Below are 23,679 nucleotides of genomic sequence, written 5' to 3' on the forward strand. Positions count from 1 at the left end.
AGTTGTATTCAATCCAGATGCTATTTCTGTGTTTCATCAACACTCTCATAGTCCACAGATTACAGAATGCCACCAAATGTCCATCGGAAACTACTACTGGTCATCCAGGGAACGATCAAAGCTAGACTGTTTGAGACATTACTCCCGTGGAGGAAAGTGCGCATGTTGACTCTTGTATTCAATCCCGATGCAATTTCTGTGTTTCATCAACACTCTCATAGTCCACAGATTTCAGAATGCCTCCAGATGTGCATCGGAAACTACTACTAGTCTTCCAGGGAACGATCAAAGCGTAGACTGTTTAAGACATTACTGCCATGGAGGAAAGTGGGCATGGTGACTCTTGTATTCAATCCCGATGCAATTTCTGTGTTTCTACAACACTCTGATAGTCCACAGATTTCAGAATGCCTCCAGATGTGCATCGGAAACTACTACTGGTCTTCCAGGGAACGATCGAAACGTAGACTGTTTGAGACACTACTCCCATGGAGGAAACTGCGCATGGTGACTGTTGTATTCAATCCCGATGCAATTTCTGTGTTTCATCAATCTCTGATAGTCCACAGATTACAGAATGCCTCCAGATGTGCATCGGAAACTACTACTGTTCTTCCAGGACACGATCGAAGCGTAGAATGTTTGCGAATTACTCCCATGCAGGAAAGTGGGCTTGGTGACTGTTGTATTCAATCCCGATGCAATATCTGTGTTTCATTAACAGTCTGATAGTCCACAGATTACAGAATATCTCCAGATGTGCATCGGAAACTACTTCTGGTCTTCCAAGGAACGATCAAGACGTAGACTGTTTGAGACACTACTCCCATGGAAGAAAGTGCGCATGGTGACTGTTGTATTCATTCCCGATGCAATTTCTGTGTTTCACCAAAACTCTGATAGTCCACAGATTACAGAATGCCTCCAGATATCCATCGGAAATTACTACTGGTCTTCCAAGGAACGATGAAATCGTAAACTCTTGGAGACATTTCTCACATGGAGGAATGTGCGCATGGTGACTGTTGTATTCAATCCCGATGCAATTTCTGTGCTTCATCAACACTCTGACACTCCACAGATTACAGAATGCCTCCAGATGTGCATCGGAAACTACTACTGGTCTTCCAGGGAACGATCAAAGCGTAGACTGTTTGAGACCTTACTCCCATGGAGGAAAGTGCACATGGTGAATGTTGTATTCAATCCAGATGCAATTTCTGTGTTTCATCAACACTCTCATAGTCCACAGATTACAGAATGCCACCAAATGTCCATCGGAAACTACTACTGGTCATCCAGGGAACGATCAAAGCGTAGACTGTTTGAGACATTACTCCCGTGGAGGAAAGTGCGCATGTTGACTCTTGTATTCAATCCCGGTGCAATTTCTGTGTTTCATCAACACTGTCATAGTCCACAGATTTCAGAATGCCTCCAGATGTGCATCGGAAACTACTACTAGTCTTCCAGGGAACGATCAAAGCGTAGACTGTTTGAGACATTACTGCCATGGAGGAAAGTGCGCATGGTGAATCTTGTATTCAATCCCGATGCAATTTCTGTGTTTCTACAACACTCTGATAGTCCACAGATTTCAGAATGCCTCCAGATGTGCATCGGAAACTACTACTGGTCTTCCAGGGAACGATCGAAACGTAGACTGTTTGAGACATTACTCCCATGGAGGAAAGTGCGCATGGTGACTGTTGTATTCAATCCCGATGCAATTTCTGTGTTTCATCAACACTCTCATAGTCCACAGATTAAAGAATGCCACTAGATGTCCATCGGAAACTACTACTGGTCATCCAGGGAACAATCAAAGCGTAGACTGTTTGAGACATTACTCCCGTGGAGGAAAGTGCGCATGTTGACTGTTGTATTCAATCCCGATGCAATTTCTGTGTTTCTTCAACACTCTGATAGTCCACAGATTGCAGAATATATATAGATGTGCATCAGAAACTACTACTGGTCTTCCAGGGATCGATCAAAGCGTAGACTCTTTGAGACATTACTCCCATGGAGGAAACTGCGCATGGTGACCGTTGTATTCACTCCCGATGCAATTTCTGTGTTTCATCAATCTCTGATAGTCCACAGATTACAGAATGCCTCCAGATGTGCATCGGAAACTACTACTGTTCTTCCAGGGCACGATCGAAGCGTAGAATGTTTGCGAATTACTCCCATGCAGGAAAGTGGGCTTGGTGACTGTTGTATTCAATCCCGATGCAATATCTGTGTTTCATTAACAGTCTGATAGTCCACAGATTACAGAATATCTCCAGATGTGCATCGGAGACTATTACTGGTTTTCCATGGAAAGATCAAAGCGTAGACTGTTTGAGACATTACTCCCATGGAGGAAAGTGCGCATGGTGACTGTTGTATTCAATCCCGATGCAATTTCTGTGTTTCATCAACACTCTGATAGTCCACAGATTACAGAAAGCCTCCAGATGTCCATCGGAAACTACTACTGGTCTTCCAGGGAACGATCAAAGCGAAGACACTTTAAGACATTATTCCCGTGGAGGAAAGTGCGCATGGTGACTGTTGTATTTAATCCCGATTCAATTTCTGTGTTTCATCAACACTCTGACACTCCACAGATTACAGAATGCCTCCAGATGTGCATCGGAAACTACTACGGGTCTTCCAGGGAACGATCAAAGCGTAGACTGTTTGAGACCTTACTCCCATGGAGGAAAGTGCACATGGTGACTGTTGTATTCAATCCCGATTCAATTTCTGTGTTTCATCAACACTCTGACACTCCACAGATTACAGAATGCCTCCAGATGTGCATCGGAAACTACTACTGGTCTTCCAGGGAACGATCAAAGCGTAGACTGTTTGAGACCTTACTCCCATGGAGGTAAGTGCACATGGGGACTGTTGTATTCAATCCCGATGCAATTTCTATGTTTCATCAACACTCTGATGGTCCACAGATTACAGAATGACACCAGATGTGCATCGGAAACTACTACTGGTCTTGCAGGGAACGATCAAATCGTAGACTGTTTGAGACATTACTCCCATGGAGGAAAGTGCGCATCGTGACTGTTGAATTCAATCCCGATGCAATTTCTGTGTTTCATCAACAGTCTGATAGTCCACAGATTACAGAATGCCTAAAGATGTGCATCGGAAACTACTAATGATCTTCCACGGCACGATCGAAGCGTAGAATATTTGAGAATTACTCACATGCAGGATAGTGGGCTTGGTGACTGTTGTATTCAATCCGGATGCAATATCTGTGTTTCATCAACACTCTCATAGTCCACAGATTACAGAATGCCTCCAGATATTCATCGGAAATTACTACTGGTCTTCCAGGGAACGATCAAATCGTAAACTCTTGGAGACATTACTCCCATGGAGGAATGTGCGCATGGTGACTGTTGTATTCAATCCCGATGCAATTTCTGTGTTTCATCAATCTCAGATGGTCCACAGATTACAGAATGCCTCCAGATGTGCATCGGAAACAACTACTGGTCTTCCATGGCACTATCGAAGCGTAGAATGTTTCAGAATTACTCGCATGCAGGAAAGCGGATGCAATTTCTGTGTTTCATCAACACTCTCATAGTCCACAGATTTCAGAATGCCACCAGATGTCCATCGGAAACTACTACTGGTCATCCAGGGAACGATCAAATCGTAGACTGTTTGAGACATTACTCCCAATGCAGAAAGTGCGCATGGTGACTGTTGTGTTCAATCCCAATGCAAATTCTGTGTTTCATCAACAGTCTGATGGGCCACGAATTACAGAATGACACCAGATGTGCATTGGAAACTACTACTGGTCTTCCAGGGAACGATCAAAGCGTAGACTGTTTGAGACATTACTGCCATGAAGGAAAGTGCGCATGGTGACTCTTGTATTCAATCCCGATGCAATTTCTGTGTTCCTACAACACTCTGATAGTCCACAGATTTCAGAATGCCTCCAGATGTGCATCGGAAACTACTACTGGTCTTCCAGGGAACGATCGAAACGCAGACTGTTTGAGACATTACTCCCATGGAGGAAAGTGCGCATGGTGACTGTTGTATTCAATCCCGATGCAATTTCTGTGTTTCTACAACACTCTGATAGTCCACAGATTTCAGAATGCCTCCAGATGTGCATCGGAAACTACTACTGGTCTTCCAGGGAACGATCGAAACGTAGACTGTTTGAGACATTACTCCCATGGAGGAAAGTGCGCATGGTGACTGTTGTATTCAATCCCGATGCAATTTCTGTGTTTCATCAACACTCTCATAGTCCACAGATTACAGAATGCCACTAGATGTCCATCGGAAACTACTGGTGGTCATCCAGGGAACGATCAAAGCGTAGACTGTTTGAGACATTACTCCCGTGGAGGAAAGTGCGCATGTTGACTCTTGTATTCAATCCCGATTCAATTTCTGTGTTTCATCAACACTCTCATAGTCCACAGATTTCAGAATGCCTCCAGATGTGCATCGGAAACTACTACTAGTCTTCCAGGGAACGATCAAAGCGTAGACTGTTTGAGACATTACTGCCATGGAGGAAAGTGTGCATCGTGACTCTTGTATTCAATCTCGATGCAATTTCTGTGTTTCTACAACACTCTGATAGTCCACAGATTTCAGAATGCCTCCAGATGTGCATCGGAAACTACTACTGGTCTTCCAGGGAACGATCTAAACGTAGACTGTTTGAGACATTACTCCCATGGAGGAAAGTGCGCATGGTGACTGTTGTATTCAATCCCGATGCAAATTCTGTGTTTCATCAACACTCTCATAGTCCACAGATTACAGAATGCCACTAGATGTCCATCGGAAACTACTACTGGTCATCCAGGGAACGATCAAAGCGTAGACTGTTTGAGACATTACTCCCGTGGAGGAAAGTGCGCATGTTGACTGTTGTATTCAATCCCGATGCAATTTCTGTGTTTCTTCAACACTCTGATAGTCCACAGAGTGCAGAATATCTATAGATGTGCATCAGAAACTACTACTGGTCTTCCAGGGATCGATCAAAGCGTAGACTCTTTGAGACATTACTCCCATGGAGGAAACTGCGCATGGTGACCGTTGTATTCAATCCCGATGCAATTTCTGTGTTTCATCAATCTCTGATAGTCCACAGATTACAGAATGCCTCCAGATGTGCATCGGAAACTACTACTGTTCTTCCAGGGCACGATCGAAGTGTAGAATGTTTGCGAATTACTCCCATGCAGGAAAGTGGGCTTTATGTCTGTTGTATTCAATCCCGATGCAATTTCTGTGTTTCATTACAGTCTGATAGTCCACAGACTACAGAATATCTCAAGATGTGCATCGGAAACTATTACTGGTTTTCCAGGGAACGATGAAAGCGTAGACTGTTTGAGACATTACTCCCATGGAGGAAAGTGCGCATGGTGACTGTTGTATTCAATCCCGTTGCAATTTCTGTGTTTCATCAACACTCTGATAGTCCACAGATTACAGAAAGCCTCCAGATGTCCATCGGAAACTACTACTGGTCTTCCAGGGAACGATCAAAGCGAAGACACTTTAAGACATTATTCCCGTGGAGGAAAGTGCGCATGGTGACTGTTGTATTTAATCCCGATTCAATTTCTGTGTTTCATCAACACTCTGACACTCCACAGATTACAGAATGCCTCCAGATGTGCATCAGAAACTACTACTGGTCTTCCAGGGAACGATCAAAGCATAGACTGTTTGAGACCTTACTCCGATGGAGGAAAGTGCACATGGTGACTGTTGTATTCAATCCCGATGCAATTTCTGTGTTTCATCAACACTCTGATGGTCCACAGATTACAGAATGCCACCAGATGTCCATCGGAAACTACTACTGGTCTTCCAGGGAACGATCAAAACGTAGACTCTTTGAGACATTATTCCTGTGGAGGAAAGTGCGCATGGTGACTGTTGTATTTAATCCCGATTCAATTTCTGTGTTTCATCAACACTCTGACACTCCACAGATTACAGAATGCCTCCAGATGAGCATCGGAAACTACTACTGGTCTTCCAGGGAACGATCAAAGCGTAGACTGTTTGAGACCTTACTCCCATGGAGGAAAGTGCACATGGGGACTGTTGTATTCAATCCCGATGCAATTTCTATGTTTCGTCAACACTCTGATGGTCCACAGATTACAGAATGACACCAGATGTGCATCGGAAACTACTACTGGTCTCCCAGGGAACGATCAAAGCGTAGACTGTTTGAGACATTACTCCCGTGGAGGAAAGTGCGCATGGTGACTGTTGTATTAAATCCCGATTCAAAATCTGTGTTTCATCAACAGTCTGATGGGCCACAGATTACAGAATGCCTCCAGACGTGCATCGGAAACTACTACTGATCTTCCAGAGCACGATCAAATCGTAGACTGTTTGAGACATTACTCCCAATGCAGGAAAGTGCGCATGGTGACTGTTGTGTTCAATCCCGATGCAAATTCTGTGTTTCATCAACAGTCTGATGGGCCACAAATTACAGAATGACACCAGATGTGCATTGGAAACTACTACTGGTCTTCCAGGGAACGATCAAAGCGTAGACTGTTTGACACATTACTCCCATGGAGGAAAGTGCGCTTGGTGACTGTTGTATTCAATCCCGATGCAATTTCTGTGTTTCATCAACACTCTGAAAGTCCACAGATTACAGAATGCCTCCAGATGTGCATCGGAAACTACTACTGGTCTTCCAGAGAACGATCAAAGCGTAGACTGTTTGAGACATTATTCCCAAGGAGGAAATTGCGCATGGTGACAGTTGTATTCAATCCCGATGCAATTTCTGTGTTTCATCAACACTCTGATAGTCCACAGATTACAGAATGCCTCCAGACGTGCATCGGAAACTACTACTGTTCTCCAGGGAACAATCAAAACGTAGACTGTTTGAGACATTACTCCCGTGGAGGAATGTGCACATGTTGTCTGTTGTATTCAATCCCCATGCAATTTCTGTGTTTCTTCAACATTCTGATAGTCCACAGATTGCAGAATATCTATAGATGTGCATCGGAAACTACTACTGGTCTTCCAGGGAACGATCAAAGCGTAGACTGTTTGAGACATTACTCCCATGGAGGAAACTGCGCTTGGTGACTGTTGTATTCAATCGCGATGCAATTTCTGTGTTTCACCAACACTCTGATAGTCCACAGATTACAGAATGCCTCCAGATGTCCATTGGAAATTACTACTCGTCTTCCAGGGAACGATCAAGTCGTAAACTCTTGGAGACATTACTCCCATGGAGGTATGTGCGCATGGTGACTGTTGTATTCAATCCCGATGCAATTTCTGTGTTTCATCAACACTCTGATACTCCAAAGATTACAGAATGCCTCCAGATGTGCATCGGAAACTACTACTGGTCTTCCAGGAAACGATCAAAGCGTAGACGGTTTGAGACATTACTCCCATGGAGGAAAGTGCGCATGGTGACTGTTGTATTCAATCCCGATGCAATTTCTGTGTTTCATCAACACTCTCATTGTCCACAGATTACAGAATGCCTCCAGATGTGCATCGGAAACTACTACTGGTCTTCCAGGGCACGATCAAAACGTAGACTGTTTGAGGCATTACTCCCAATGCAGGAAAGTGCGCATGGTGACTGTTGTATTCAATCCCGATGCAATTTCTGTGTTTCATCAACAGTCTGATGGTCCACAGATTACAGAATGACACCTGATGTGCATCGGAAACTACTACTGGTCTTCCAGGGAACGATCAAAGCGTAGACTGTTTGAGACATTACTAGAATGGAGGAATGGGCGCATGGCGACTGTTGTATTCAATCCCGATGCAATATCTGTGTTTCATCAACACTCTGATAGTCCACAGATTACAGAATGCCACCAGATGTCCATCGGAAACTACTACTGGTCTTCCAGGGAACGATCAAAGCGTAGACTCTTTGAGACATTACTCCCATGGAGGAAACTGCGCATGGTGACTGTTGTATTCAATCCCGACGCAATTTCTGTGTTTCACCAACACTCTGATTGTCCACAGATTACAGAATGCCTCCAGATGTCCATCGGAAAATACTACTGGTCTTCCAGGGAACGATCAAATCGTAAACTCTTGGAGACATTACTCCCATGTCGCAATGTGCGCTGGTGGCTGTTGTATTCAATCCCGATGCAATTTCTGTGTTTTATCAATCTCTGATGGTCCACAGATTACAGAATGCCTCCAGATGTGCATCGGAAACAACTACTGGTCTTCCACGGCACGATCGAAGCGTAGAATGTTTGAGAATTACTCGCATGCAGGAAAGTGTTCTTAATGACTGTTGTATTCAATCCCGATGCAATATCTGTGTTTCATTAACAGACTGATTGTCCACAGATTACAGAATATCTCCAAATGTGCATCGGAAACTATTACTGGTTTTCCAGGGAACGATCAAAGAGTAGACTGTTTGAGACATTACTCCCATGGAGGAAAGTGCGCATGGTGACTGTTGTATTCAATCCCGATTCAATTTCCGTATTTCATCAACACTCTGATAGTCCACAGATTACAGAATGCCACCTGATGTGCATCGCAAACTACTACTGGTCTTCCAGGGAACGATCAAAGCGTAGACTGTTTGAGACATACCTCCCGTGGAGGAATGAGCGCATGGTGACTGTTGTATTCAATCCCGATGCAATTTCTGTATTTCATCAACACTCTGACACTCCACAGATTACAGAATGCCTCCAGATGTGCATCGGAAACTACTACTGGTCTTCCAGGGAACGATCAAAGCGTAGACTGTTTGAGACCTTACTCCCATGGAGGAAAGTGCACATGGTGACTGTTGTATTCAATCCCGATGCAATTTCTGTGTTTCATCAACACTCTGATGGTCCACAGATTACAGAATGACACCAGATGTGCATCGGAAACTACTACTGGTCTTCCAGGGAACGATCAAAGCGTAGACTGTTTGAGACATTACTCCCATGGAGGAAAGTGCGCATGGTGACTGTTGTATTCAATCCGGATGCAATTTCTGTGTTTCATCATCACTCTCATAGTCCACAGATTGCAGAATGCCACCAGCTGTCCATCGGAAACTACTACTGGTCATCCAGGAAAGATCAAAGCGAAGACTGTTTGAGACATTACTCCCGTGGAGGAAAGTGCGCATGTTGACTGTTGTATTCAATCCAGATGCAATTTCAGTGTTTCATCAACACTCTGATAGTCCACAGATTACAGAATGCCTACAGATGTGCATCGGAAACTACTACTGGTCTTCCAGAGAACGATCAAAGCGTAGACTGTTTGAGACATTACTCCCATGGAGGAAAGTGCCCATGGTGACTGTTGTATTCAATCCCGATGCAATTTCTGTGTTTCATCAACACTCTGATAGTCCACAGATTACAGAATGCCTCCAGACGTGCATTGGAAACTACTACTGGTCTTCCAAGGAACGATCAGAGCGTAGACTGTTTGAGACATTACTCCCATGGAGGAAACTGCGCTTGGTGACTGTTGTATTCAATCCCGATGCAATTTCTGTATTTCACCAACACTCTGATAGTCCACAGATTACAGAATGCCTCCAGATGTCCATTGGAAACTACTACTCGTCTTCCAGGGAACGATCAAATCGTAAACTCTAGGAGACATTACTCCCATGGAGGAATGTGCGCATGGTGACTGTTGTATTCAATCCCGATGCAATTTCTGTGTTTCATCAACACTCTGATACTCCACAGATTACAGAATGAATCCAGATGTGCATCGGAAACTACTACTGGTCTTCCAGGAAACGATCAAAGCGTAGACGGTCTGAGACATTACTCCCTTGGAGGAAAGAGCGCATGGTGACTGTTGTATTCAATCCCGATGCAATTTCTGTGTTTCATCAACACTCTGACACTCCACAGATTACAGAATGCCTCCAGATGTGCATCGGAAACTACTACTGGTCTTCCAGGGAACGATCAAAGCGTAGACTGTTTGAGACCTTACTCCCATGGAGGAAAGTGCACATGGTGACTGTTGTATTCAATCCCGATGCAATTTCTGTGTTTCATCAACACTCTGTTAGTCCACATGTTACAGAATGCCACCACATGCCCATCGGAAACTACTACTGGTCTTCCAGGGAACGATCTAAGCGTAGACTGTTTGAGACATTACTCCCGTGGAGGAAAGTGCGCATGTTGACTGTTGTATTCAATCCCGATGCAATTTCTGTTTTTCTTCAACACTCTGATAGTCTACAGATTGCAGAATATCTATAGATGTGCATCGGAAACTGCTACTGGTCTTCCAGGTAACGATCAAAGCGTAGACTGTTTGAGACATTACTCCCATGGAGGAAACTGCGCATGGTGACTGTTGTATTTAATCCCGATGCAATTTCTGTGTTTCGTCAACACTCTGATAGTCCACAGTTTACAGAAAGCCTCCAGATGTGCATTGGAAACTACTACTGGTCTTGCAGGGAACGATCAAATCGTAGACTGTTTGAGACATTACTCCCATGGAGGAAAGTGCGCATGATAACTGTTGTATTCAATCCCGAGGCAATTTCTGTGTTGCATCAACACTCTGATCGTCCCCAGATTACAGAAAGCCTCCAGATGTGCATTGGAAACTACTACTGGTCTTGCAGGTAACGATCAAGGCGTAGACTGTTAGATACATTACTCCCATGGAGGAAAGTGCGCGTGGTGACTGTTGTATTCAATCACGACGCAATTTCTGTGTTTCATCAACACTCTGATAGTCCACAGATTACAGAATGCCACCAGATGTGCATCGGAAACTACTACTGGTCATCCAGGGAACGATCAAAGCGTAGACTGTTTGAGACATTACTCCCGTGGAGGAAAGTGCGCATGTTGACTCTTGTATTCAATCCCGATGCAATTTCTGTGTTTCATCAACACTCTCATAGTCCACAGATTTCAGAATGCCTCCAGATGTGCATCGGAAACTACTACTAGTCTTCCAGGGAACGATCAAAGCGTAGACTGTTTGAGACATTACTGCCATGGAGGAAAGTGCGCATGGTGACTCTTGTATTCAATCCCGATGCAATTTCTGTGTTTCATCAACACTCTCATAGTCCACAGATTACAGAATGCCACTAGATGTCCATCGGAAACTACTACTGGTCATCCAGGGAACGATCAAAGCGTAGACTGTTTGAGACATTACTCCCGTGGAGGAAAGTGCGCATGTTGACTGTTGTATTCAATCCCGATGCAATTTCTGTGTTTCTTCAACACTCTGATAGTCCACAGATTGCAGAATATCTATAGATGTGCATCAGAAACTACTACTGGTCTTCCAGGGATCGATCAAAGCGTAGACTCTTTGAGACATTACTCCCATGGAGGAAACTGCGCATGGTGACTGTTGTATTCAATCCCGATGCAATTTCTGTGTTTCATCAATCTCTGATAGTCCACAGATTACAGAATGCCTCCAGATGTGCATCGGAAACTACTACTGTTCTTCCAGGGCATGATCGAAGCGTAGAATGTTTGCGAATTACTCCCATGCAGGAAAGTGGGCTTGGTGACTGTTGTATTCAATCCCTATGCAATATCTGTGTTTCATTAACAGTCTGATAGTCCACAGATTACAGAATATCTCCAGATGTGCATCGGAAACTATTACTGGTTTTCCAGGGAACGATCAAAGCGTAGACTGTTTGAGACATTACTCCCATGGAGGAAAGTGCGCATGGTGACTGTTGTATTCAATCCCGATGCAATTACTGTGTTTCATCAACACTCTGATAGTCCACAGATTACAGAAAGCCTCCAGATGTCCATCGGAAACTATTACTGGTCTTCCAGGGAACGATCAAAGCGAAGACACTTTAAGACATTATTCCCGTGGAGGAAAGTGCGCATGGTGACTGTTGTATTTAATCCCGATTCAATTTCTGTGTTTCATCAACACTCTGACACTCCACAGATTACAGAAAGCCTCCAGATGTGCATCGGAAACTACTACTGGTCTTCCATAGAACGATCAAAGCGTAGACTGTTTGAGACCTTACTCCCATGGAGGAAAGTGCACATGGTGACTGTTGTATTCAATTCCGATGCAATTTCTGTGTTTCATCAACACTCTGATGGTCCACAGATTACAGAATGACACCAGATGTGCATCGGAAACTACTACTGGTCTTCCAGGGAACGATCAAATCGTAGAATGTTTGAGACATTACTCCAATGGAGGAATGTGCGCATGGTGACTGTTGTATTCAATCCCGATGCAATTTCTGTGTTTCATCAACACTCTGATAGTCCACAGATCACAGAATGCCACCAGATGTCCATCGGAAACTACTACTGGTCTTCCAGGGAACGATCAAAGCGTAGACTCTTTGAGACATTATTCCTGTGGAGGAAAGTGCGCATGGTGACTGTTGTATTTAATCCCGATTCAATTTCTGTGTTTCATCAACACTCTGACACTCCACAGATTACAGAATGCCTCCAGATGTGCATCGGAAACTACTACTGGTCTTCCAGGGAACGATCAAAGCGTAGACTGTTTGAGACCTTACTCCCATGGAGGAAAGTGCACATGGGGACTGTTGTATTCAATCCCGATGCAATTTCTATGTTTCATCAACACTCTGATGGTCCACAGATTACAGAATGACACCAGATGTGCATCGGAAACTACTACTGGTCTTCCAGGGAACGATCAAAGCGTAGACTGTTTGAGACATTACTCCCGTGGAAGAAACTGCGCATGGTGACTGTTGAATTCAATCCCGATGCAATTTCTGTGTTTCATCAACAGTCTGATAGTCCACAGATTACAGAATGCCTAAAGATGTGCATCGGAAACTACTAATGATCTTCCACGGCACGATCGAAGCGTAGAATGTTTGAGAATTACTCGCATGCAGGAAAGTGGGCTTGGTGACTGTTGTATTCAATCCGGATGCAATTTCTGTGTTTCATCAACACTCTCATAGTCCACAGATTACAGAATGCCTCCAGATATCCATCGGAAATTACTACTGGTCTTCCAGGGAACGATCAAATCGTAAACTCTTGGAGACATTACTCCCATGGAGGAATGTGCGCATGGTGACTGTTGTATTCAATCCCGATACAATTTCTGTGTTTCATCAATCTCAGATGGTCCACAGATTACAGAATGCCTCCAGATGTGCATCGGAAACAACTACTGGTCTTCCACGGCACGATCGAAGCGTAGAATGTTTGAGAATTACTCGCATGCTGGAGAGCGGATGCAATTTCTGTGTTTCATCAACACTCTCATAGTCCACAGATTACAGAATGCCACCAGATGTCCATCGGAAACTACTACTGGTTATCCAGGGAACGATCTAAGCGTAGACTGTTTGAGACATTACCCCCAATGCAGGAAAGTGCGCATGGTGACTGTTGTATTCAATCCCGATGCAAAATCTGTGTTTCATCAACAGTCTGATGGGCCACAGATTACAGAATGCCTCCAGACGTGCATCGGAAACTTCTACTGATCTTCCAGGGCACGATCAAATCGTAGACTGTTTGAGACATTACTCCCAATGCAGGAAAGTGCGCATGGTGACTGTTGTGTTCAATCCCGATGCAAATTCTGTGTTTCATCAACAGTCTGATGGGCCACAAATTACAGAATGACACCAGATGTGCATTGGAAACTACTACTGGTCTTCCAGGGAACGATCAAAGCGTAGACTGTTTGAGACATTACTCCCATGGAGGAAATTGCGCTTGGTGACTGTTGTATTCAATCCCGATGCAATTTCTGTGTTTCATCAACACTCTGATAGTCCACAGATTACAGAATGCCTCCAGATGTGCATCGGAAACTACTACTGGTCTTCCAGAGAACGATCAAAGCGTAGACTGTTTGAGACATTACTCCCAAGGAGGAAAGTGCGCATGGTAACTGTTGTATTCAATCCCGATGCAATTTCTGTGTTTCATCAACACTCTGATAGTCCACAGATTACAGAATGCCTCCAGACGTGCATAAGAAACTACTACTGTTCTCCAGGGAACGATCAAAACGTAGACTGTTTGAGACATTACTCCCGTGGAGGAATGTGCGCATGTTGTCTGTTGTATTCAATCCCCATGCAATTTCTGTGTTTCTTCAACACTCTGATAGTCCACAGATTGCAGAATATCTATAGATGTGCATCGGAAACTACTACTGGTCTTCCAGAGAACGATCAAAGCGTAGACTGTTTGAGACATTACTCCCATGGAGGAAACTGCGCTTGGTGACTGTTGTATTCAATCCCGATGCAATTTCTGTGTTTCACATACACTCTGATAGTCCACAGACTACTGAATGCCTCCAGATGTCCATTGGAAATTACTACTCGTCATCCAGGGAACGATCAAATCGTAAACTCTTGGAGACATTACTCCCATGGAGGTATGTGCGCATGGTGGCTATTGTATTCAATCCCGATGCAATTTCTGTGTTTCATCAACACTCTGATACTCCACAGATTACAGAATGCCTCCTGATGTGCATCGGAAACTACTACTGGTCTTCCAGGAAACGATCAAAGCGTAGACGGTTTGAGACATTACTCCCATGGAGGAAAGTGCGCATGGTGACTGTTGTATTCAATCCCGATGCAATTTCTGTGTTTCATCAACACTCTCATAGTCCACAGATTACAGAATGCCTCCAGATGTGCATCGGAAACTACTACTGGTCTTCCAGGGCACGATCAAAACGTAGACTGTTTGAGACATTACTCCCAATGCAGGAAAGTGCGCATGGTGACTGTTGTATTCAATCCCGCTGCAATTTCTGTGTTTCATCAACAGTCTGATGGTCCACATATTACAGAATGACACCAGATGTGCATCGGAAACTACTACTGGTCTTCCAGGGAACGATCAAAGCATAGACTGTTTGAGACATTACTCCAATGGAGGAATGGGCGCATGGTGACTGTTGTATTCAATCCCGATGCAATATCTGTGTTTCATCAACACTCTGATAGTCCACAGATTACAGAATGCCACCAGATGTCCATCGGAAACTACTACTGGTCTTCCAGGGAACGATCAAAGCGTAGACTCTTTGAGACATTACTCCCATGGAGGAAACTGCGCTTGGTGACTGTTGTATTCAATCCCGATGCAATTTCTGTATTTCACCAACACTCTGATAGTCCACAGATTACAGAATGCCTCCAGATGTCCATTGGAAACTACTACTCGTCTTCCAGGGAACGATCAAATCGTAAACCCTAGGAGACATTACTCCCATGGAGGAATGTGCGCATGGTGACTGTTGTATTCAATCCCGATGCAATTTCTGTGTTTCATCAACACTCTGATACTCCACAGATTACAGAATGAATCCAGATGTGCATCGGAAACTACTACTGGTCTTCCAGGAAACGATCAAAGCGTAGACGGTCTGAGACATTACTCCCATGGAGGAAAGAGCGCATGGTGACTGTTGTATTCAATCCCGATGCAATTACTGTGTTTCATCAACACTCTGATAGTCCACAGATTACAGAATGCCATCAGATGTCCATCGGAAACTACTACTGGTCTTCCAGGGAACGATCTAAGCGTAGACTGTTTGAGACATTACTCCCGTGGAGGAAAGTGCGCATGTTGACTGTTGTATTCAATCCCGATGCAATTTCTGTTTTTCTTCAACACTCTGATAGTCTACAGATTGCAGAATATCTATAGATGTGCATCGGAAACTACTACTGGTCTTCCAGGTAACGATCAAAGCGTAGACTGTTTGAGACATTACTCCCATGGAGGAAACTGCGCATGGTGACTGTTGTATTTAATCCCGATGCAATTTCTGTGTTTCGTCAACACTCTGATAGTCCACAGTTTACAGAAAGCCTCCAGATGTGCATTGGAAACTACTACTGGTCTTGCAGGGAACGATCAAATCGTAGACTGTTTGAGACATTACTCCCATGGAGGAAAGTGCGCATGGTAACTGTTGTATTCAATCCCGAGGCAATTTCTGTGTTGCATCAACACTCTGATCGTCCCCAGATTACAGAAAGCCTCCAGATGTGCATTGGAAACTACTACTGGTCTTGCAGGTAACGATCAAAGCGTAGACTGTTAGATACATTACTCCCATGGAGGAAAGTGCGCGTGGTGACTGTTGTATTCAATCACGATGCAATTTCTGTGTTTCATCAACACTCTGATAGTCCACAGATTACAGAATGCCACCAGATGTGCATCGGAAACTACTACTGGTCATCCAGGGAACGATCAAAGCGTAGACTGTTTGAGACATTACTCCCGTGGAGGAAAGTGCGCATGTTGACTCTTGTATTCAATCCCGATGCAATTTCTGTGTTTCTACAACACTCTGATAGTCCACAGATTTCAGAATGCCTCATGATGTGCATCGGAAACTACTACTGGTCTTCCAGAGAACGATCGAAACGTAGACTGTTTGATACATTACTCCCATGGAGGAAAGTGCTCATGGTAACTGTTGTATTCAATCCCGATGCAATTTCTGTGTTTCATCAACACTCTCATAGTCCACAGATTACAGAATGCCACTAGATGTCCATCGGAAACTACTACTGGTCATCCAGGGAACGATCAAAGCGTTGACTGTTTGAGACATTACTCCCGTGGAGGAAAGTGCGCATGTTGACTGTTGTATTCAATCCCGATGCAATTTCTGTGTTTCTTCAACACTCTGATAGTCCACAGATTGCAGAATATCTATAGATGTGCATCAGAAACTACTACTGGTCTTCCAGGGATCGATCAAAGCGTAGACTCTTTGAGACATTACTCCCATGGAGGAAACTGCGCATGGTGACTGTTGTATTCAATCCCGATGCAATTTCTGTGTTTCATCAATCTCTGATAGTCCACAGATTACAGAATGCCTCCAGATGTGCAGCGGAAACTACTACTGTTCTTCCAGGGCATGATCGAAGCGTAGAATGTTTGCGAATTACTCCCATGCAGGAAAGTGGGCTTGGTGACTGTTGTATTCAATCCCTATGCAATATCTGTGTTTCATTAACAGTCTGATAGTCCACAGATTACAGAATATCTCCAGATGTGCATCGGAAACTATTACTGGTTTTCCAGGGAACGATCAAAGCGTAGACTGTTTGAGACATTACTCCCATGGAGGAAAGTGCGCATGGTGACTGTTGTATTCAATCCCGATGCAATTTCTGTGTTTCATCAACACTCTGATAGTCCACAGATTACAGAAAGCCTCCAGATGTCCATCGGAAACTATTACTGGTCTTCCAGGGAACGATCAAAGCGAAGACACTTTAAGACATTATTCCCGTGGAGGAAAGTGCGCATGGTGACTGTTGTATTTAATCCCGATTCAATTTCTGTGTTTCATCAACACTCTGACACTCCACAGATTACAGAAAGCCTCCAGATGTGCATCGGAAACTACTACTGGTCTTCCATAGAACGATCAAAGCGTAGACTCTTTAAGACCTTACTCCCATGGAGGAAAGTGCACATGGTGACTGTTGTATTCAATTCCGATGCAATTTCTGTGTTTCATCAACACTCTGATGGTCCACAGATTACAGAATGACACCAGATGTGCATCGGAAACTACTACTGGTCTTCCAGGGAACGATCAAATCGTAGAATGTTTGAGACATTACTCCCATGGAGGAAACTGCGCATGGTGACTGTTGTATTTAATCCCGATGCAATTTCTGTGTTTCGTCAACACTCTGATAGTCCACAGTTTACAGAAAGCCTCCAGATGTGCATTGGAAACTACTACTGGTCTTGCAGGGAACGATCAAATCGTAGACTGTTTGAGACATTACTCCCATGGAGGAAAGTGCGCATGGTAACTGTTGTATTCAATCCCGAGGCAATTTCTGTGTTGCATCAACACTCTGATCGTCCCCAGATTACAGAAAGCCTCCAGATGTGCATTGGAAACTACTACTGGTCTTGCAGGTAACGATCAAAGCGTAGACTGTTAGATACATTACTCCCATGGAGGAAAGTGCGCGTGGTGACTGTTGTATTCAATCACGATGCAATTTCTGTGTTTCATCAACACTCTGATAGTCCACAGATTACAGAATGCCACCAGATGTGCATCGGAAACTACTACTGGTCATCCAGGGAACGATCAAAGCGTACACTGTTTGAGACATTACTCCCGTGGAGGAAAGTGCGCATGTTGACTCTTGTATTCAATCCCGATGCAATTTCTGTGTTTCTACAACACTCTGATAGCCCACAGATTTCAGAATGCCTCCAGATGTGCATCGGAAACTACTACTGGTCTTCCAGAGAACGATCGAAACGTAGACTGTTTGATACATTACTCCCATGGAGGAAAGTGCTCATGGTAACTGTTGTATTCAATCCCGATGCAATTTCTGTGTTTCATCAACACTCTCATAGTCCACAGATTACAGAATGCCACTAGATGTCCATCGGAAACTACTACTGGTCATCCAGGGAACGATCAAAGCGTTGACTGTTTGAGACATTACTCCCGTGGAGGAAAGTGCGCATGTTGACTGTTGTATTCAATCCCGATGCAATTTCTGTGTTTCTTCAACACTCTGATAGTCCACAGATTGCAGAATATCTATAGATGTGCATCAGAAACTACTACTGGTCTTCCAGGGATCGATCAAAGCGTAGACTCTTTGAGACATTACTCCCATGGAGGAAACTGCGCATGGTGACTGTTGTATTCAATCCCGATGCAATTTCTGTGTTTCATCAATCTCTGATAGTCCACAGATTACAGAATGCCTCCAGATGTGCATCGGAAACTACTACTGTTCTTCCAGGGCATGATCGAAGCGTAGAATGTTTGCGAATTACTCCCATGCAGGAAAGTGGGCTTGGTGACTGTTGTATTCAATCCCTATGCAATATCTGTGTTTCATTAACAGTCTGATAGTCCACAGATTACAGAATATCTCCAGATGTGCATCGGAAACTATTACTGGTTTTCCAGGGAACGATCAAAGCGTAGACTGTTTGAGACATTACTCCCACGGAGGAAAGTGCGCATGGTGACTGTTGTGTTCAATCCCGATGCAATTTCTGTGTTTCATCAACACTCTGATAGTCCACAGATTACAGAAAGCCTCCAGATGTCCATCGGAAACTATTACTGGTCTTGCAGGTAACGATCAAAGCGTAGACTGTTAGATACATTACTCCCATGGAGGAAAGTGCGCGTGGTGACTGTTGTATTCAATCCCGATGCAATTTCTGTGTTTCATCAACACTCTGATAGTCCACAGATTACAGAAAGCCTCCAGATGTCCATCGGAAACTATTACTGGTCTTCCAGGGAACGATCAAAGCGAAGACACTTTAAGACATTATTCCCGTGGAGGAAAGTGCGCATGGTGACTGTTGTATTTAATCCCGATTCAATTTCTGTGTTTCATCAACACTCTGACACTCCACAGATTACAGAAAGCCTCCAGATGTGCATCGGAAACTACTACTGGTCTTCCAGGGAACGATCAAATCGTAAACTCTTGGAGACATTACTCCCATGGAGGAATGTGCGCATGGTGACTGTTGTATTCAATCCCGATGCAATTTCTGTGTTTCACATACACTCTGATAGTCCACAGACTACTGAATGCCTCCAGATGTCCATTGGAAATTACTACTCGTCATCCAGGGAACGATCAAATCGTAAACTCTTGGAGACATTACTCCCATGGAGGTATGTGCGCATGGTGACTATTGTATTCAATCCCGATGCAATTTCTGTGTTTCATCAACACTCTGATACTCCACAGATTACAGAATGCCTCCAGATGTGCATCGGAAACTACTACTGGTCTTCCAGGGAACGATCAAAGCGTAGACTGTTTGAGACATTACTCCAATGGAGGAATGGGCGCATGGTGACTGTTGTATTCAATCCCGATGCAATATCTGTGTTTCATCAACACTCTGATAGTCCACAGATTACAGAATGCCACCAGATGTCCATCGGAAACTACTACTGGTCTTCCAGGGAACGATCAAAGCGTAGACTCTTTGAGACATTACTCCCATGGAGGAAACTGCGCATGGTGACTGTTGTATTCAATCCCGATGCAATTTCTGTGTTTCACCAACACTCTGATAGTCCACAGATTACAGAATGCCTCCAGATGTCCATCGGAAAATACTACTTGTCTTCCAGGGAACGATCAAATCGTAAACTCTTGGAGACATTACTCCCATGTCGCAATGTGCGCTGGTGACTGTTGTATTCAATGCCGATGCAATTTCTGTGTTTCATCAATCTCTGATGGTCCACAGATTACAGAATGCCTCCAGATGTGCATCGGAAACAACTACTGGTCTTCCACGGCACGATCGAAGCGTAGAATGTTTGAGAATTACTCGCATGCAGGAAAGTGGGCTTAATGACTGTTGTATTCAATCCCGATGCAATATCTGTGTTTCATTAACAGTCTGATAGTCCACAGATTACAGAATATCTCCAAATGTGCATCGGAAACTATTACTGGTTTTCCAGGGAACGATCAAAGAGTAGACTGTTTGAGACATTACTCCCATGGAGGAAAGTGCGCATGGTGACTGTTGTATTCAATCCCGATTCAATTTCTGTATTTCATCAACACTCTGATAGTCCACAGATTACAGAATGCAACCTGATGTGCATCGGAAACTAGTACTGGTCTTCCAGGGAACGATCAAAGCGTAGACTGTTTGAGACATACCTCCCGTGGAGGAATGAGCGCATGGTGACTGTTGTATTCAATCCCGATGCAATTTCTGTATTTCATCAACACTCTGACACTCCACAGATTACAGAATGCCTCCAGATGTGCATCGGAAACTACTACTGGTCTTCCAGGGAACGATCAAAGCGTAGACTGTTTGAGACCTTACTCCCATGGAGGAAAGTGCACATGGTGACTGTTGTATTCAATCCCGATGCAATTTCTGTGTTTCATCAACACTCTGATGGTCCACAGATTACAGAATGACACCAGATGTGCATCGGAAACTACTACTGGTCTTCCAGGGAACGATCAAAGCGTAGACTGTTTGAGACATTACTCCCATGGAGGAAAGTGCGCATGGTGACTGTTGTATTCAATCCGGATGCAATTTCTGTGTTTCATCATCACTCTCATAGTCCACAGATTGCAGAATATCTATAGATGTGCATCGGAAACTACTACTGGTCATCCAGGGAACGATCAAAGCGTAGACTGTTTGAGACATTACTCCCGTGGAGGAAAGTGCGCATGTTGACTGTTGTATTCAATCCCGATGCAATTTCTGTGTTTCATCAACACTCTGATAGTCCACAGATTACAGAATGCCTACAGATGTGCATCGGAAACTACTACTGGGCTTCCAGAGAACGATCAAAGCCTAGACTGTTTGAGACATTACTCCCATGGAGGAAAGTGCGCATGGTGACTGTTGTATTCAATCCCGATGCAATTTCTGTGTTTCATCAACACTCTGATAGTCCACAGATTACAGAATGCCTCCAGACGTGCATCGGAAACTACTACTGGTCTTCCAGGGCACGATCAAAACGTAGACTGTTTGAGACATTACTCCCAATGCAGGAAAGTGCGCATGGTGACTGTTGTATTCAATCTCGATGCAAATTCTGTGTTTCATCAACACTCTGATGGTCCACAAATTACAGAATGACACCAGATGTGCATCGGAAACTACTACTGGTCTTCCAGGGAACGATCAAAGCGTAGACTGTTTGAGACATTACTCCCATGGAGGAAAGTGCGCATGGTGACTGTTGTATTCAATCCCTGATGCAATTTCTGTGTTTCATCAACACTCTGATAGTCCACAGATTACAGAATGCCTCCAGATGTGCATCGGAAACTACTACTGGTCTTCCAGACAACGATCTAAGCGTAGACTGTTTGAGACATTACTCCCATGGAGCAAAGTGCGCATGGTGACTGTTGTATTCAATCCCGATGCAATTTCTGTGTTTCATCAACACTCTGATAGTCCACAGATTGCAGAATATCTATAGATGTGCATCGGAAACTACTACTGGTCTTCAAGGGAACGATCAAAGCGTAGACTGTTTGAGTCATTACTCCCATGGAGGAAAGTGCGCTTGGTGACTGTTGTATTCAATCCCGATGCAATTTCTGTATTTTACCAACACTCTGATAGTCCACAGATTACAGAATGCCTCCAGATGTCCATTGGAAACTACTACTCGTCTTCCAGGGAACGATCAAATCGTAAACTCTTGGAGACATTACTCCCATGGAGGAATGTGCGCATGGTGACTGTTGTATTCAATCCCGATGCAATTTCTGTGTTTCATTAACACTCTGATACTCCACAGATTACAGAAAGAATCCAGATGTGCATCGGAATCTATTACTGGTCTTCCAGGAAACGATCAAAGCGTAGACGGTCTGAGACATTACTCCCATGGAGGAAAGAGCGCATGGTGACTGTTGTATTCAATCCCGATGCAATTTCTGTGTTTCATCAACACTCTCATAGTCCACAGATTACAGAATGCCACCAGATGTCCATCGGAAACTACTACTGGTCATTCAGGGACGAATCAAAGCGTAGACTGTTTGAGACATTACTCCCGTGGAGGAAAGTGCGCATGTTGACTGTTGTATTCAATCCCTATGCAATTTCTGTGTTTCATCAACACTCTGATAGTCCACAGATTGCAGAATGCCTACAGATGTGCATCGGAAACTACTACTGGTCTTCCAGAGAACGATCAAAGCGTAGACTGTTTGAGACATTACTCCCATGGAGGAAAGTGCGCAGGGTGACTGTTGTATTCAATCCCGATGCAATTTCTGTGTTTCATCAACACTCTGATAGTTCACAGATTACAGAATGCCTCCAGACGTGCATCGGAAACTACTACTGGTCTTCCAGGGCACGATCAAAACGTAGACTGTTTGAGACATTACTCCCAATGCAGGAAAGTGCGCATGGTGACTGTTGTATTCAATCTCGATGCAAATTCTGTGTTTCATCAACACTCTGATGGTCCACAAATTACAGAATGACACCAGATGTGCATCGGAAACTACTACTGGTCTTCCAGGGAACGATCAAAGCGTAGACTGTTTGAGACATTACTCCCATGGAGGAAAGTGCGCATGGTGACTGTTGTATTCAATCCCTGATGCAATTTCTGTGTTTCATCAACACTCTGATAGTCCACAGATTACAGAATGCCTCCAGATGTGCATCGGAAACTACTACTGGTCTTCCAGAGAACGATCAAAGCGTAGACTGTTTGAGACATTACTCCCATGGAGCAAAGTGCGCATGGTGACTGTTGTATTCAATCCCGATGCAATTTCTGTGTTTCATCAACACTCTGATAGTCCACAGATTGCAGAATATCTATAGATGTGCATCGGAAACTACTACTGGTCTTCCAGGGAACGATCAAAGCGTAGACTGTTTGAGACATTACTCCCATGGAGGAAACTGCGCTTGGTGACTGTTGTATTCAATCCCGATGCAATTTCTGTATTTTACCAACACTCTGATAGTCCACAGATTACAGAATGCCTCCAGATGTCCATCGGAAACTACTACTCGTCTTCCAGGGAACGATCAAATCGTAAACTCTTGGAGACATTACTCCCATGGAGGA

This window comes from Schistocerca gregaria, unplaced genomic scaffold, assembly GCF_023897955.1.
Source record: "Schistocerca gregaria isolate iqSchGreg1 unplaced genomic scaffold, iqSchGreg1.2 ptg000285l, whole genome shotgun sequence".
Classification (NCBI taxonomy): domain Eukaryota; kingdom Metazoa; phylum Arthropoda; class Insecta; order Orthoptera; family Acrididae; genus Schistocerca; species Schistocerca gregaria.